Raw genomic sequence first — 12,511 nt, forward strand, 5'->3', positions numbered from 1 at the left:
AATGTTTTATTTTCTATTTAAATTTTATAAATAGTTCTTATGTAAACATTTTATACTGTATTTCGTTTTTGTAAATTATTCTAAATTATGAATGAACTTTTGCTCGAATCTGATTGGTTGTAGGATATAGGATAGGATAGGATAGGATAGGATTGGATTAATTTCTATATGTTCCTATAGTGAATCCTCAATCCTGAATCCTATCCAATCCCATCCCATGTCAACTTGTGGGATAGCAGCACTGTAGTCGTATCGTGACACACTGGAAAAAATCACCCTCTGTCAAAAAAATGCTAGGCTAGCGTGGCGATTGTCGGCGATTTATGGTTTTTTGTAAGTCGTGTGGAATCGTAGCAAAAATCGTGACAGTGTAACACGGCCTATTATAAGTCAAAGATGTACGTGTTGTAGATCGTTTGATCATGTGTACATTTTTGTGATATCTATAATGAAATGATGTGCATTCCTTTTAACAATTATTTGTTACCTATTCATATTCTTGGTGTTTGATTACAATTTTTCTATTAAATCGGATATTTTTAAAATAAAAGTAGAATTTCTGACAATTATTTAATCTGAAAGTAACCCCAAACAGTCATTTAATTATTAAATCCAGTGTAAGTGTAAAAAGGTCAAGAATATGAGTATTGGTAAATAGCCTATCTTTCATTAGTTAGAGGGGAAAGGTTTATATTTTATTCACTTTTTGTAATCATTTGGCTATGTTCTTCATCATATTGATTGAAAGATTGAAAACATTGTGACAAAGACTTCTAAAAAATATTTACAAATATAGGGTGCATAATTGACTAAAAATAATAGAGTTCATTTATCTATTTTTTTAATGGTGGACTTATCTTTGATGTTAATTGAATAAAAAAGGAATTATTTTTGATAAAATATTGTTTAATATTATTCAGTTAATAAAGTTATAAACGACGACGTTTGAAGAAGTATTTTTGTGATTTTTCATATTCCCTTTATGACAAGTACCCCTAAAATATTTCAAAATGTGAAGTCGCAGTATGTTAATACCATACCAAGTTTCATAGCCTGTTCTAGATTAAAAAACAAGGAAACATATCAAGATATCTTAACTGATTGATAAATAAGTACTAAATTATCATTTTGAAAAGTTTGAAAATGACAAAGACCTTTCCGACATAGGTTCTACCTTAATTCTTGTTTTACTCCACCCTTTTACTCAGTTCTGAGTATATATTTCAGAAAATTTAATATGAAAATCAGAACAAACATTTTCATTGTTGTAACGTCTTCTTTATAATGTATCATAATATGAAAAGTTAATTGAAGACCATTTCTTTTTAAGTCCCCGTAATTGAAGATTCGTGGGTATATAGCTTTATCGTGTCCGTCTGAATGTCTGTCTGTCTATCTGGCGGTTTGTTTGTCCAGAAAAACTTAACCTTGACAATAAGTTTTCATTTATTGGAGATATGACTTTCATATTTAATATGTGTATTCCTTGTGACAAGACCTTACTTTGGGTACCATCAAATTTTACTTTTTGACCTTTACCTTGTAGTTTGTCCCATATTACACAAAAATGCCAAATTTTTACTTTGGCCATAGCTTTTAAACGATAGATCCTAGTACTCTCATACTTCAAATATGTAGTTTTTTGGCACTTCCTTTCATTGCATGGATACTAAAAACTTTGACCTTTTTGACCTTGACCTTGGAGATTTCCGTACTTGTGATTTTTTTTACCTTGGCCATAACTTTTGAACGGTAAGGGCTAGGGTATTCATATTTCACATATGTAATCCTTGTTACATTAAACATTTTCTTACGAAATCATCAACTTCGACCTTTGAGTTTGACCTACCTTTCAAAAACTTATCCTTAGCCATTACTTTTGAACAAGTTGTGCTAGGGCTTTCCTATTTTGCAGTTGTATTTCTTGTGGGAAGATCCTACTTTGGGTAACAATATATTTAAATTGCTAAGAAAAGTTTAATCTTCGCTATGTTGCCATACAGGGGCATAGCTGTTTTACAAACACATCTTTTTATGTATGAGGATTTGCGGATAAGAGATGGATACCTCAAAGCGTAACAGACGGACGGACGGACATCCCGATCACTATATACCCTCCCGCTTTTCAAGCGGAGGATATAATAATATATAATACTGCTGATTTTTTCTGTCATTTCAATGATTTCCACCATCAAAAAACAATGTTTACCTAACCCTTAAGGCTTGATAAATCTTTTAGTCCTTTAGATTCTGAATCATTGCATTTACCTTTAAATATAGCTATAATTGTACAATGTTATGAGATCAACATATCATCAGTTTATTCCCAATAAGCTCAGGTGAGCATTTTGGCCAATATGCTTCTTTATCTAATTTTTTTTTTGCCCCCTAAAATTTTTAGCTTTAATCTGCAGGGGGTCATTTTTCTACGGGGGTCATTTTTCTTCACGTGGGTTCTGCAAATTTTTAGGGTGGTGACACTTTTTCTACGGGCAAAAGGGTAATTTTTCTCCGTCGAATAATGACCGGGGGTCATTTTTCGACAGCGAAAAATGACCCCCGGTCATTATTCGATGGGGGGTCATTATTCGTCCTTACACCGGCATTTTATAGTCGGAAAGAAATAATTGTAATTACTAGATTAGAATAACCTGGACGATCACTTCATTTAAAATGAATGCGACCTATAACATTTCGTTTCAACGTGTTATAGAGGTTCTTATCTTGTGTATCTCTTAGGGACTCTTCGGTTATGAAGTAATAATTGTGACATACATTTTGTGGAACACTTAGCTTATCTCAAACTTTATACCTAATTTTTTATTACTTAATATCTCAGATTTATTTCATACAGTCTGGTTATAGGAATCCAAGATCAATAAAGCCATGGTACAAATAAAGTGTAAATCTTATATGATTCTTTTCAAGTGTTCTTTAAAATCTTAGGGTTTTCCACGTATGTTTTCTAGTGCGGCAACGTAAATATGTATAATCAATATCCTGGTCTGATGTTCAAAATCTTATCAATTTCTTGTGAAGGAAGGTTCTGTTTCTAAGGACGAGTCTGTTGTACACTGTCATTTTTGTGATAAAAACTGTGCAATATTGAAATCCATTTTTGCGCCGTTTAGCCATCTGATTTATAAGATGTGGTTTTTATTGTTTTCCTAAATTTCATCATTTCTGCTGTCTTGCAAGTATTATATATATTAAAATAAATAGTTCAACAAATGCAAGAAATAAAAACTCCAGTTGCCATGATTTTAGTTCGGAAAAGGGCAAATTAATTTAGAAACAAAGGCATAAGGTACAAAGCTTGTGAAAAACAAAACTTTTTGCATAGTTGTTAATTTCTCAAAATATTTATTTATCGATGAATTTTGAATTAAGATTTATTCATTATTTAATAAATTTGACGCATCAAATATTATTCAATCGCTAAGGCCAATAATGATTACTACAGATGACTGTCAAAATTAGAAAAAAGTATAGAGGATTTCATATATGGCAAACGAACCTTGTTCCTCTGTAAATAACAGAGAAAAGAAAAGAACACTATTTGATTAAAATTCTTGAGTTGACCTAAAATATTGGGTATCACGATTTTTGGCATTTCTAATACGACAAATTTACTTGTTTTCCTATTTACAGATAGTTTTCAAACTAGTTATTTGTATGTGTAGAGAAATCATTTTCGCTGCCCTTAAAAGCGTATAGTATCAATTAATATTTTCTGTTATCCCATTGATATTTATTTTATCAATAAGTAGTTGATTTGTTTTGCTTTTGTGAAGATTGTTCTCAGTTAATGCACAATAGTCGAAGGTATGCTTAGTCGAAGAAATGTTAAAACTACCAAGGCATTTAATTACATTCAAAATGAAAACAAAAGTAATATTAAGTGATCTGAACAGCAAGAGGCCTATAGGCCACATTTCTTATCTGAGCACTGTAGCTAGAAAAAGGCCAATCCAGTTTTGAAAAGCTTGAGATGCATAATTGGTCTCAACCAGCCCTTAAGAGGCGGAAAGGGAAAGATTATGAAATGAATTAACTTGAATCCACACTTACCAAGGATAATTACATATTTTTTTGACTTATTGTGGATTTTGTTAACTGTAAGTTTTCCAATATATACCTTCTTAAAATTTTATCGCCCGTTTAATTGTGGCCCCATACTATCCCTGGGGGCCATGATTTGAACAAATTTGAATCTGCACAATCAGAGGATGCTTTCATATAAACATGACAAATGATGATTTTGAGTAGGAGATATTTGAAGATTTTTTCATAGATATTCTTATGGAAAACGTTGATAATCCATAGTGAGGCCAACCATATCACGGTAAGGAAAAACGAAGTTGATTGCCTGAATTGTTAAAAATCGAAAGATTGAAACGTGAATTTGAAAAAAATTCATCCTCTGAAAGGGAACTCTGAGTACTAATGTATTCAAAAATAAGACGAAGATTTTAAAACCTGCTCTTCTAAATAAAGCAAACTTTGCAAACAAATGTGCTAATCTTACGAGCTCGAACCATAGTAGTTTAATCACTATGAAATCACTAAGTTTTTTGGCGGTTGAATTTCCATAGTTTTCAAGATATAAGGAGACGAATTTATGTCCACAATGAAATGTCTTTTTTTTTTTACATATATTACTACTTCACAATCCTATATCTAAAAAATCAAATACCCATATTCATTCTTCAAATTATATAAAAATTTGACCCCAAGACAATATATGATTTTACAGTATTATATTCCGTTTTTAGTGAAAAAGATAAAGTAGATGGTTTGGATTGTATATTCACTCTATTCTCTTATACGGTGTTTAGAATACATTTCTAAAACAGTTTGCTCATTCTAGCAAAGCGTTGAAGTGTTACCTCTCATATAAAGCCCAACAAATGACATAATCTTTGAAATACTTCGTAACAGAAATGAAATTCTGTGGCTAATTGAAAGAGTTAAAGCTGTGTCTAGCGGGACTGTAGTTGTTAGATGAGGATTTTGTGCCATTGTTCAATATCTAAGCAATGCATTTTTTAAATATATTTAAAAAAGTTTGGAAGAAACAGTTTAGAAATATCTGAAGGGAATGTAAGGTATAGATTCGATATATCGAGGATTGCAAGAAACAAAATATGATTATGAATGTAATAAATGTTTACAGCATTAATTCCTTTTCGGAAGCAGATTTCTCTTTAAGAACCTAAGAGTTTTGTCATTCTTATCTTCCGACATACTTGGACGTGGCTAGGATAAAGTTGTCCGTAAAATATCACAGTGTACTCTGTTTACTTCACTGACGTATCTAGATATGATATCAGAATAGGACATGACATCAATTTTTTTTGCAAACTTAGCTAACATAACGGGAAAGTGTCACATAATTTCCTTTTATACATTCCTTTTCTACGAAAAATAGTATTTTTTTACATTTATAAAATTGTTGAACTTAGAGGTGGAATCTTGGTCTTTGTTTTCAATGTGTTTGTGTGATGGCAGACATTTGCAATATATTTTTTTTTGTTTTCGAACAAAGCGATTTATGTTAAAATTTTCGTGTATGTTTTTTGTGGTTGTCGACGTGTTCATCTTTTTGTCAATTTATAAAACCTTTAATTTGAAATTTGTTCTTTCTGTGATCGGGTTTTATTGGCTCTATCAATTTCATCAAGGCCTTACCTGTCTCAGCCAATCACTTTGCCGCACAAGGCATCTTATTTGTATACTTCTTTGTTTACGGAGTGCTGCCGCGAAATTTTTGTGAACAAAAAAGCACCACCTCCACTCCATCCCCATTTTTTTTTTAATTTACCAAATTATGTTTTATTTGTTTTTAATTTTTCATTGGCGCTTTTTATGCACCACTTTTGTTTTCTAGTAAAATTCACTGTTGTATTTTTTTGCATAATCACAATCATCTGTGTGTTGTAACACTTTTTTGTTATCATTTATTGAACTGTATTTCTGGTCAAGCTTTCAATGATTGTGTTATGTCTTCCAGCCAAATTCTTTTGTAATTGTTTTTCCAAATTAAATAGATTTCATTTTTTGTCGTTTAAATAAATTACATTTTTTTTACACTTAACGTGTCGTCTGTTATGATTTTTTTAAACAGACAAAGCTGTTGTAACTACTGGCTTTTAAAACCCCGTATGAAAATCCGCTATCTGTCTCTGTAGCCTACAGTATTTTCTCAGAAATCCACTATGTATCTACAGTATGGTATGCTATGTCTGCTCTGTATATACAGTAAATCTCAGTATGTCACTGTATGTATCCCCAACATGCAAAAGTTAGTTAGAGTAGGCCACTGTAAGGCTACTGTTTCCTACAGACACCTACGGTATATCCTAGTATATGCCCCCATACGCCTCTGTATATGTTCATCGAAGCACAAAGAAGTATACACACTCCCAGAGCACTGTCGGATACATAATATGTAGGATTATCAATATCGTACACAGAGTTATTTACCTGAGAATGTTTTAGATATACATGTATTTTAAACACACAGTAGTATCTTTAATTATTTGTTATGAGACTTATTGAGCTTTGTCATAACTCTGAAAAATTAACAAATCATTGCTTTAAAAAAATATCAATCTTTTTTTTATTAATTTGTTTTTTTTAATTAATTTATAAATTATTTTTTTGCTAACGCCTGTTTAATTAACAAAATACTTGAAGTGACTTTGTACATTTTGTGAAAAAAAAACACAGCAGGGGTAATGCAGCATTTGGGATGAAATTGTAGTTTTTAAAATTGATTAATTTTCTCTAAAAATAGATAAAACTAATTACCTGCATGTATTAAATCATTGTAAAAAAAATCATTCTATTTATTTTTCTTTTACAAACAAATTAATTAATTATAAACCAGAAATTTGGATTTATTTGACTTATTCTATATAAAGCATTTAAGGATAAAATATGTCTCAGCGTATATTTGAAGAAAATGATTTTTTTTTATTAAACAACTCTTAATCACTCTATTTCCATGATGGATATCAAAATGGTCGTCTTTAATGCACAATTTTAGCCCGCCAATAGCTTTCTTGTTACTTGTTTTTTGTTCCATGCTTAGCCTACCTCTACGTCCATTGATCCATCACATAAACATAATAGACTTTGAAGATTTTACACATGAACATTGTGGTCTTTGCAGTCATTTTGATTGGTTGAAAGACCTGCGTTAACATATATTTATTTCGCATGTTTTATAATTTTCTTCGATGCATACTGAGATAATATATCAACCCTTGTCTAAATGAGGCAGGATCTTATTATTTTTTTTTCCTTTGGTTTGTCAATCTTTTCAGTAACCTATTTATGTCAGTTAATCACTATCTCACTCGTCTTGAAAGTGATGTATTTGTCTGAAAGAAGAAAAGGAATTGTTTTTGATGTTTGAAGTAGCGTCCTATATTATATATATATATATATATATATATATATATATATATATATATATATATATATATATATTATATATATATATATATATTAGGGATGTCAACGAGTACCCGGTTAACCGGGTACTCGATCGAACGTCCGAGTATCGAATACTAAAATCGGTACTCGGTTACTCGGATGTATATTTTTGAATATTTCTAAGCTTATTTATTAATGAATTAAACAATCTGTTTTAAAAGGTAAAATACTCATTGCACTTGTACGTACAGTAATTAGGGTTTTCTACTCCTCTAAATGACCGTTATCGCCCGTGGAAGTGTTTATACAGTAATTATCGTGACCAAGCGCCTGTTACCTGGCTTTTCTCACCTTCGGCTGTCTTCTACCCTTAATTTTTGATTTTAGTTAATTATTTGTTTTCACTGAACATCTTTTAAGGTCTGTTATGATTAAATAAATTAGATAATTTTGTCAATTCTCAGAGAAGCCGTAATTTCTCGGGAATAGAGACAAATGATATTACACGCGCGACTGTTGATATGGTTGTGTTTCATTACATGCCAATATATGTACAAATAGTTGACGGCAAAGGCTTAAAAAATGATGTCCATCATTGCTACTAAAAAAATATAGTCCCGTGATATTATGAAATCTAGGATCGAAAAGTATACAAAAATCGTAAATCGGCTCTGTTAGAACTTGATCATGTTCAAGTCAACTGTACGACTGATATATACAATGTACCTTGACGTCAAATGCAACAAAGAGTTACATTAGTTACGAAGAAGGTTATTTTTTTTAAACAAAAACACCATCAACCACTTACGATTTTATTTCTTGTGTTTATCTGATAAATAAATTGAACTTAAATAAATATCTTCGGGCACGAAGTTCTAATCATTGTTACAACAGAAATGCATTAACAATGTACGTGTAAACCTGCTATCAGAGCATGTGGTTTTATTTCTACAAGTGTTTACAATGTCTTACATTCATCAATTTACCTGTTCATATTTATTCACACTTTTACCGAGTACCCGGGTACTCGATCGGAAAAACGTCCAAGTAACCGAGTATTAAAAATTGACCGATTTGACATCCCTATATATATATATATATATATATATATATATATATATATATATATATATATATATATATATATATATATATATATATATATATATATATATATATATATATATATATATATTAGGGATGTTAAATCGGTCAATTTTTAGTATTCGGTTACTCGGACGTTTTTCCGATCGAGTACCCGGGTACTCGGTAAAAGTGTAAATAAATATGAACAAGTAAATTGCTGAATGTTAACCATTGTAAATACCTGTACAAATAAAACCACATGCTCTGATAGGAGGTTTACACGTAAATTTCTGTCGTGCCCGACGGAATTTAATACATTTTTTAAAGTTCAATTTATTTATCAGATAGACACAAGAAATAAAATCGTAAGTGGTTCATGGTGTTTTTGTTTAAAAGAAAATAATCTACTCCGTAATTGTAATGTAACTTTTTGTAGCATTTGACGTCAAGGTATATATCAGTCGTACAGTTTGATTTGAACTTGACCAAGTTCTAACAGAGTCGATTTAAGATTTTAGTATATTTTATATACTAGATTTTATAGTATAACGGGACGGTATTTTGCAGTTTAATGCAATGATGGACATCAGTTTTTTTTAAATCCTTTGCCTTCAACCAGTTGTATTGGCATGTAATCAAACACAACCATATCAACAGTCGCGCATGTAATATCACTTGTCTCTTTTCCCGAGAATCTCAGAGAATTGACAAAATTATCTAATTTATTTAATTATAACAGACTTTAAACGATGTGCAGTGAAAACAAATAATCAAAGAAAATATAAAAATAAGGGTAGAAGACAGCCGAAGGTGAGAAAAGCCAGGTAACAGGTGCTTGGTCACGATAATTACTGTATAAACACTGCCACGGGCGATAACGGTCATTTAGAGGAGTAGGAAACCCTAATTACTGTATGTACAAGTGCAATGAGTATTTTACGTTTTAAAACAGATTGTTTAATGCATTAATAAATAAGCTTAGAAATATTCAAAAATATACATCCGAGTAACCGAGTACCGATTTTAGTATTCGATACTCGGACGTTCGATCGAGTACCCGGTTAACCGGGTACTCGTTGACATCCCTAATATATATATATATATGGACTGTTCTCTCTGAAAAGGGGTCTTAATGACAAAATTTTTGAAATTGACTTTTTTGTTTATTTCAAATCTACAACAAATTTAGGACACACAGTGAAAATTTGAGCATTTTATTTGCAATAGTTTTAAAGATATACCTGCTTGAACATAGCATGTTTTAATGATTATACCTTGATTATAAAACAGCAAAATGAAATTTTTCAAATATTGTATAGAAATAATTATAATGTAAAATAGTAATTATCATTCAAGCACAACATTTTCCTTGTCATTATTTGTACGTTCTTTACTATTCAAGCGGCGGACAGGTCATATCTTGTTGAGCCGGTCGTACAAATGGTCTTACTTTCGTTAACAAGTACTGCTTGCGAGCATCATAGAGACCGGTGGGCTGTAAAAAAGCTGGTCTATCCTGGTTAAATACACAGTTCCTGTCTTTTAATATGTTGACCTTTATTTCTTCTGATGAAACCGATTCCTTTACCGTCACAGTACCAGGCTCTGTACTTTTAAAGCAAAAATGGTGGTACTTGCGTATTCCCTTGAGAGGTTTAAAAAACTCAGAGAGAAAAGCCTTCCATTCTCGCCACTGCCACGTGGGATACCGGACTGCCGAATTTGCAACTGAGGACTGCTCTACAATTCTTTCAAGCTGATCAATGGAATCGCAGTCACTTTTCTGTGTAAAGTTTCTTGATTAAAGCAAATCCGCCATTAATGATACAGCGCGTATGTCCCGGAACTTGCATCATATACGTAATTTCTTCTTGCTGTCCTGTCATAATACGCCACATAAGGTATCCAATGACAAACTGGTTTTTATTTTGACCTGAGCAATTATCAGCATGAATTGTGATTTTTCTGTCATCTGTTCCGTACTGTGAAAATGACCAGTCAATCATTGAAATAACGGAATCTGGTCCATGTGTATTCGAACCATCACAGCCTATTGTTTCATTTTCATCAATTAAAAAATTTAATTGCTTTGGGATGTCATCTATTCGAAAACCGAATATTTGAATTTTGCGAAGACTCAGGAAATATAGTGTCCCCATCTGACGAGCATGATGAGGTATGTTTACATTCTGACTGAAATCAAAACTGAAATGTCGAGAACCGTTCTCAAGCCTTCTTTGATACAATTGTTATAAAGAGCTCTCTCTTCTTGGGCATGGGTTATATGTTTCTGCATCTTGGTCGTCGAATCTATTTTTTCTTCTTCCGATACTGAATCTATAATTAGTTTTCTGAACTTTTCACAAGTAGCGCATACATCATCCCGTGGCTTTGCAATTTTGATATGAGGCAAACAATGGTTCCATATCCCGCAAAATGTAGAATACTTGACGCATCGCATTGGGTGTTCTCCCACATCAGAGCTAGTAACATACTTACTATGAACATATTTTTTCGTCACGTCAGAAGGGATATATATGGGGGGGGGGGTATGCTATCTCGTCCTCGAGGAGCTGCTGGCTGGGGCAAACCTATTTCATTTGCAAGACTCTGTATAAATTGAAGAGCAGCTTTAATGCCTACAAATTTCAAAACGTGAGCAGGCTGGACCCAATATTACCATGTTTCCGAGGCGTTGGTGCATGTTTTTTCATGTGATCTCTTATGTTCTGTAAAGCTTGTTTTCCAATATCAAAAGCGATCATAAATGTTTCTCTGCAAACTTTCTTTCCAGCAAAAATAAATTCATGTCTTGATCTTTCTCGTTTTCTTCCTCTTAGTTTTATCATTGTCACAATCAACAAGAAATCCAATTATGTACAATTCCTTCTCATCTTTCTGCATTTCCCGAACATCGAACACATGTGAGAATATTTGAGATTCTTGAAATTTATTTATGCAGTTGTGTTTACAACCACATGTTTTTCGTTGTAGATCTCTTATTCTACAAATGTCTTCATCATCAGTCAATACACGGCAATCCGCTTCATCACCTCTATATGTACTTCCCTCTTCCTCGCTGTTTAGGCTGTCCAGATACTCTCTAGCTCTGTCATTAATGTCAGCGGGTCTATCATCCTCTTCATCGGTATCAGAAGGACTAAGTTCTTGTGATGCCACTGGCATCTACCGAAGTGCTCAGCGTAGAGACTGTCAAGCTCCTGTCAATAAACCAGAACTATTTTAATGTTGTTTAATATGTTTATTACTTTCACAATTAATGAACATCATGCATATATCTATTTGCTGCACACATTAAAATATTGCGCATTACATGGACAAAATAAATAGTTAGACTCAGGGTGACATATTAGGGCCAGGGGACGCAGTTTCCGTTGGGATTGGGGCGCTATCGAAAAATTCTGACCCCCTCCCCCCAAAAAAAAACAACTTTGTGTTTTATTGTGAAGTATATATCAGTAGAATATCAGTAGAATTACGCACTTAATTTTTTTATGATCTCCGTATTCCTGATCAAAATTCTAACAAAGTTGCACAACATTAATTAGAAACAAACCTGAAAAATTATACACATAAACAGAATTATTTTCGCTCTAATCATGGGTCCACGAAGAGTTAGAATGTTGGTGTTAAATATTTTTAATATCTGATTTCGAGACTGCTCCGAGTACCCCTACTGATGAGACATTTATACACATGTACCATTGTACAGAAAATATTTATTATTTGTAAAATATTTTTTGCTTTTATTAATTCTAAGTGTATGTCAAACGTCTATGCAAATTCTCACCGAAACACGTTCATTAGAAAGCAAAATATACATAATGTCTCAATTATTTTCGAACAGCCCACGTTTATACTATATGTAAATATTTATCATACAGATTTTGAACAACGCAATTAAATAGGTTAAAAAAGGCGTTTCATCAAATAAACCAATTTCAGTTTTAGTAAGCAGCTA

Source organism: Saccostrea cucullata, unplaced genomic scaffold (genome assembly GCF_032062105.1).
Source record: "Saccostrea cucullata isolate Sc308-1 unplaced genomic scaffold, CSIRO_AGI_Scuc_v1 ctg623, whole genome shotgun sequence".
In the NCBI taxonomy this organism is placed as follows: domain Eukaryota; kingdom Metazoa; phylum Mollusca; class Bivalvia; order Ostreida; family Ostreidae; genus Saccostrea; species Saccostrea cuccullata.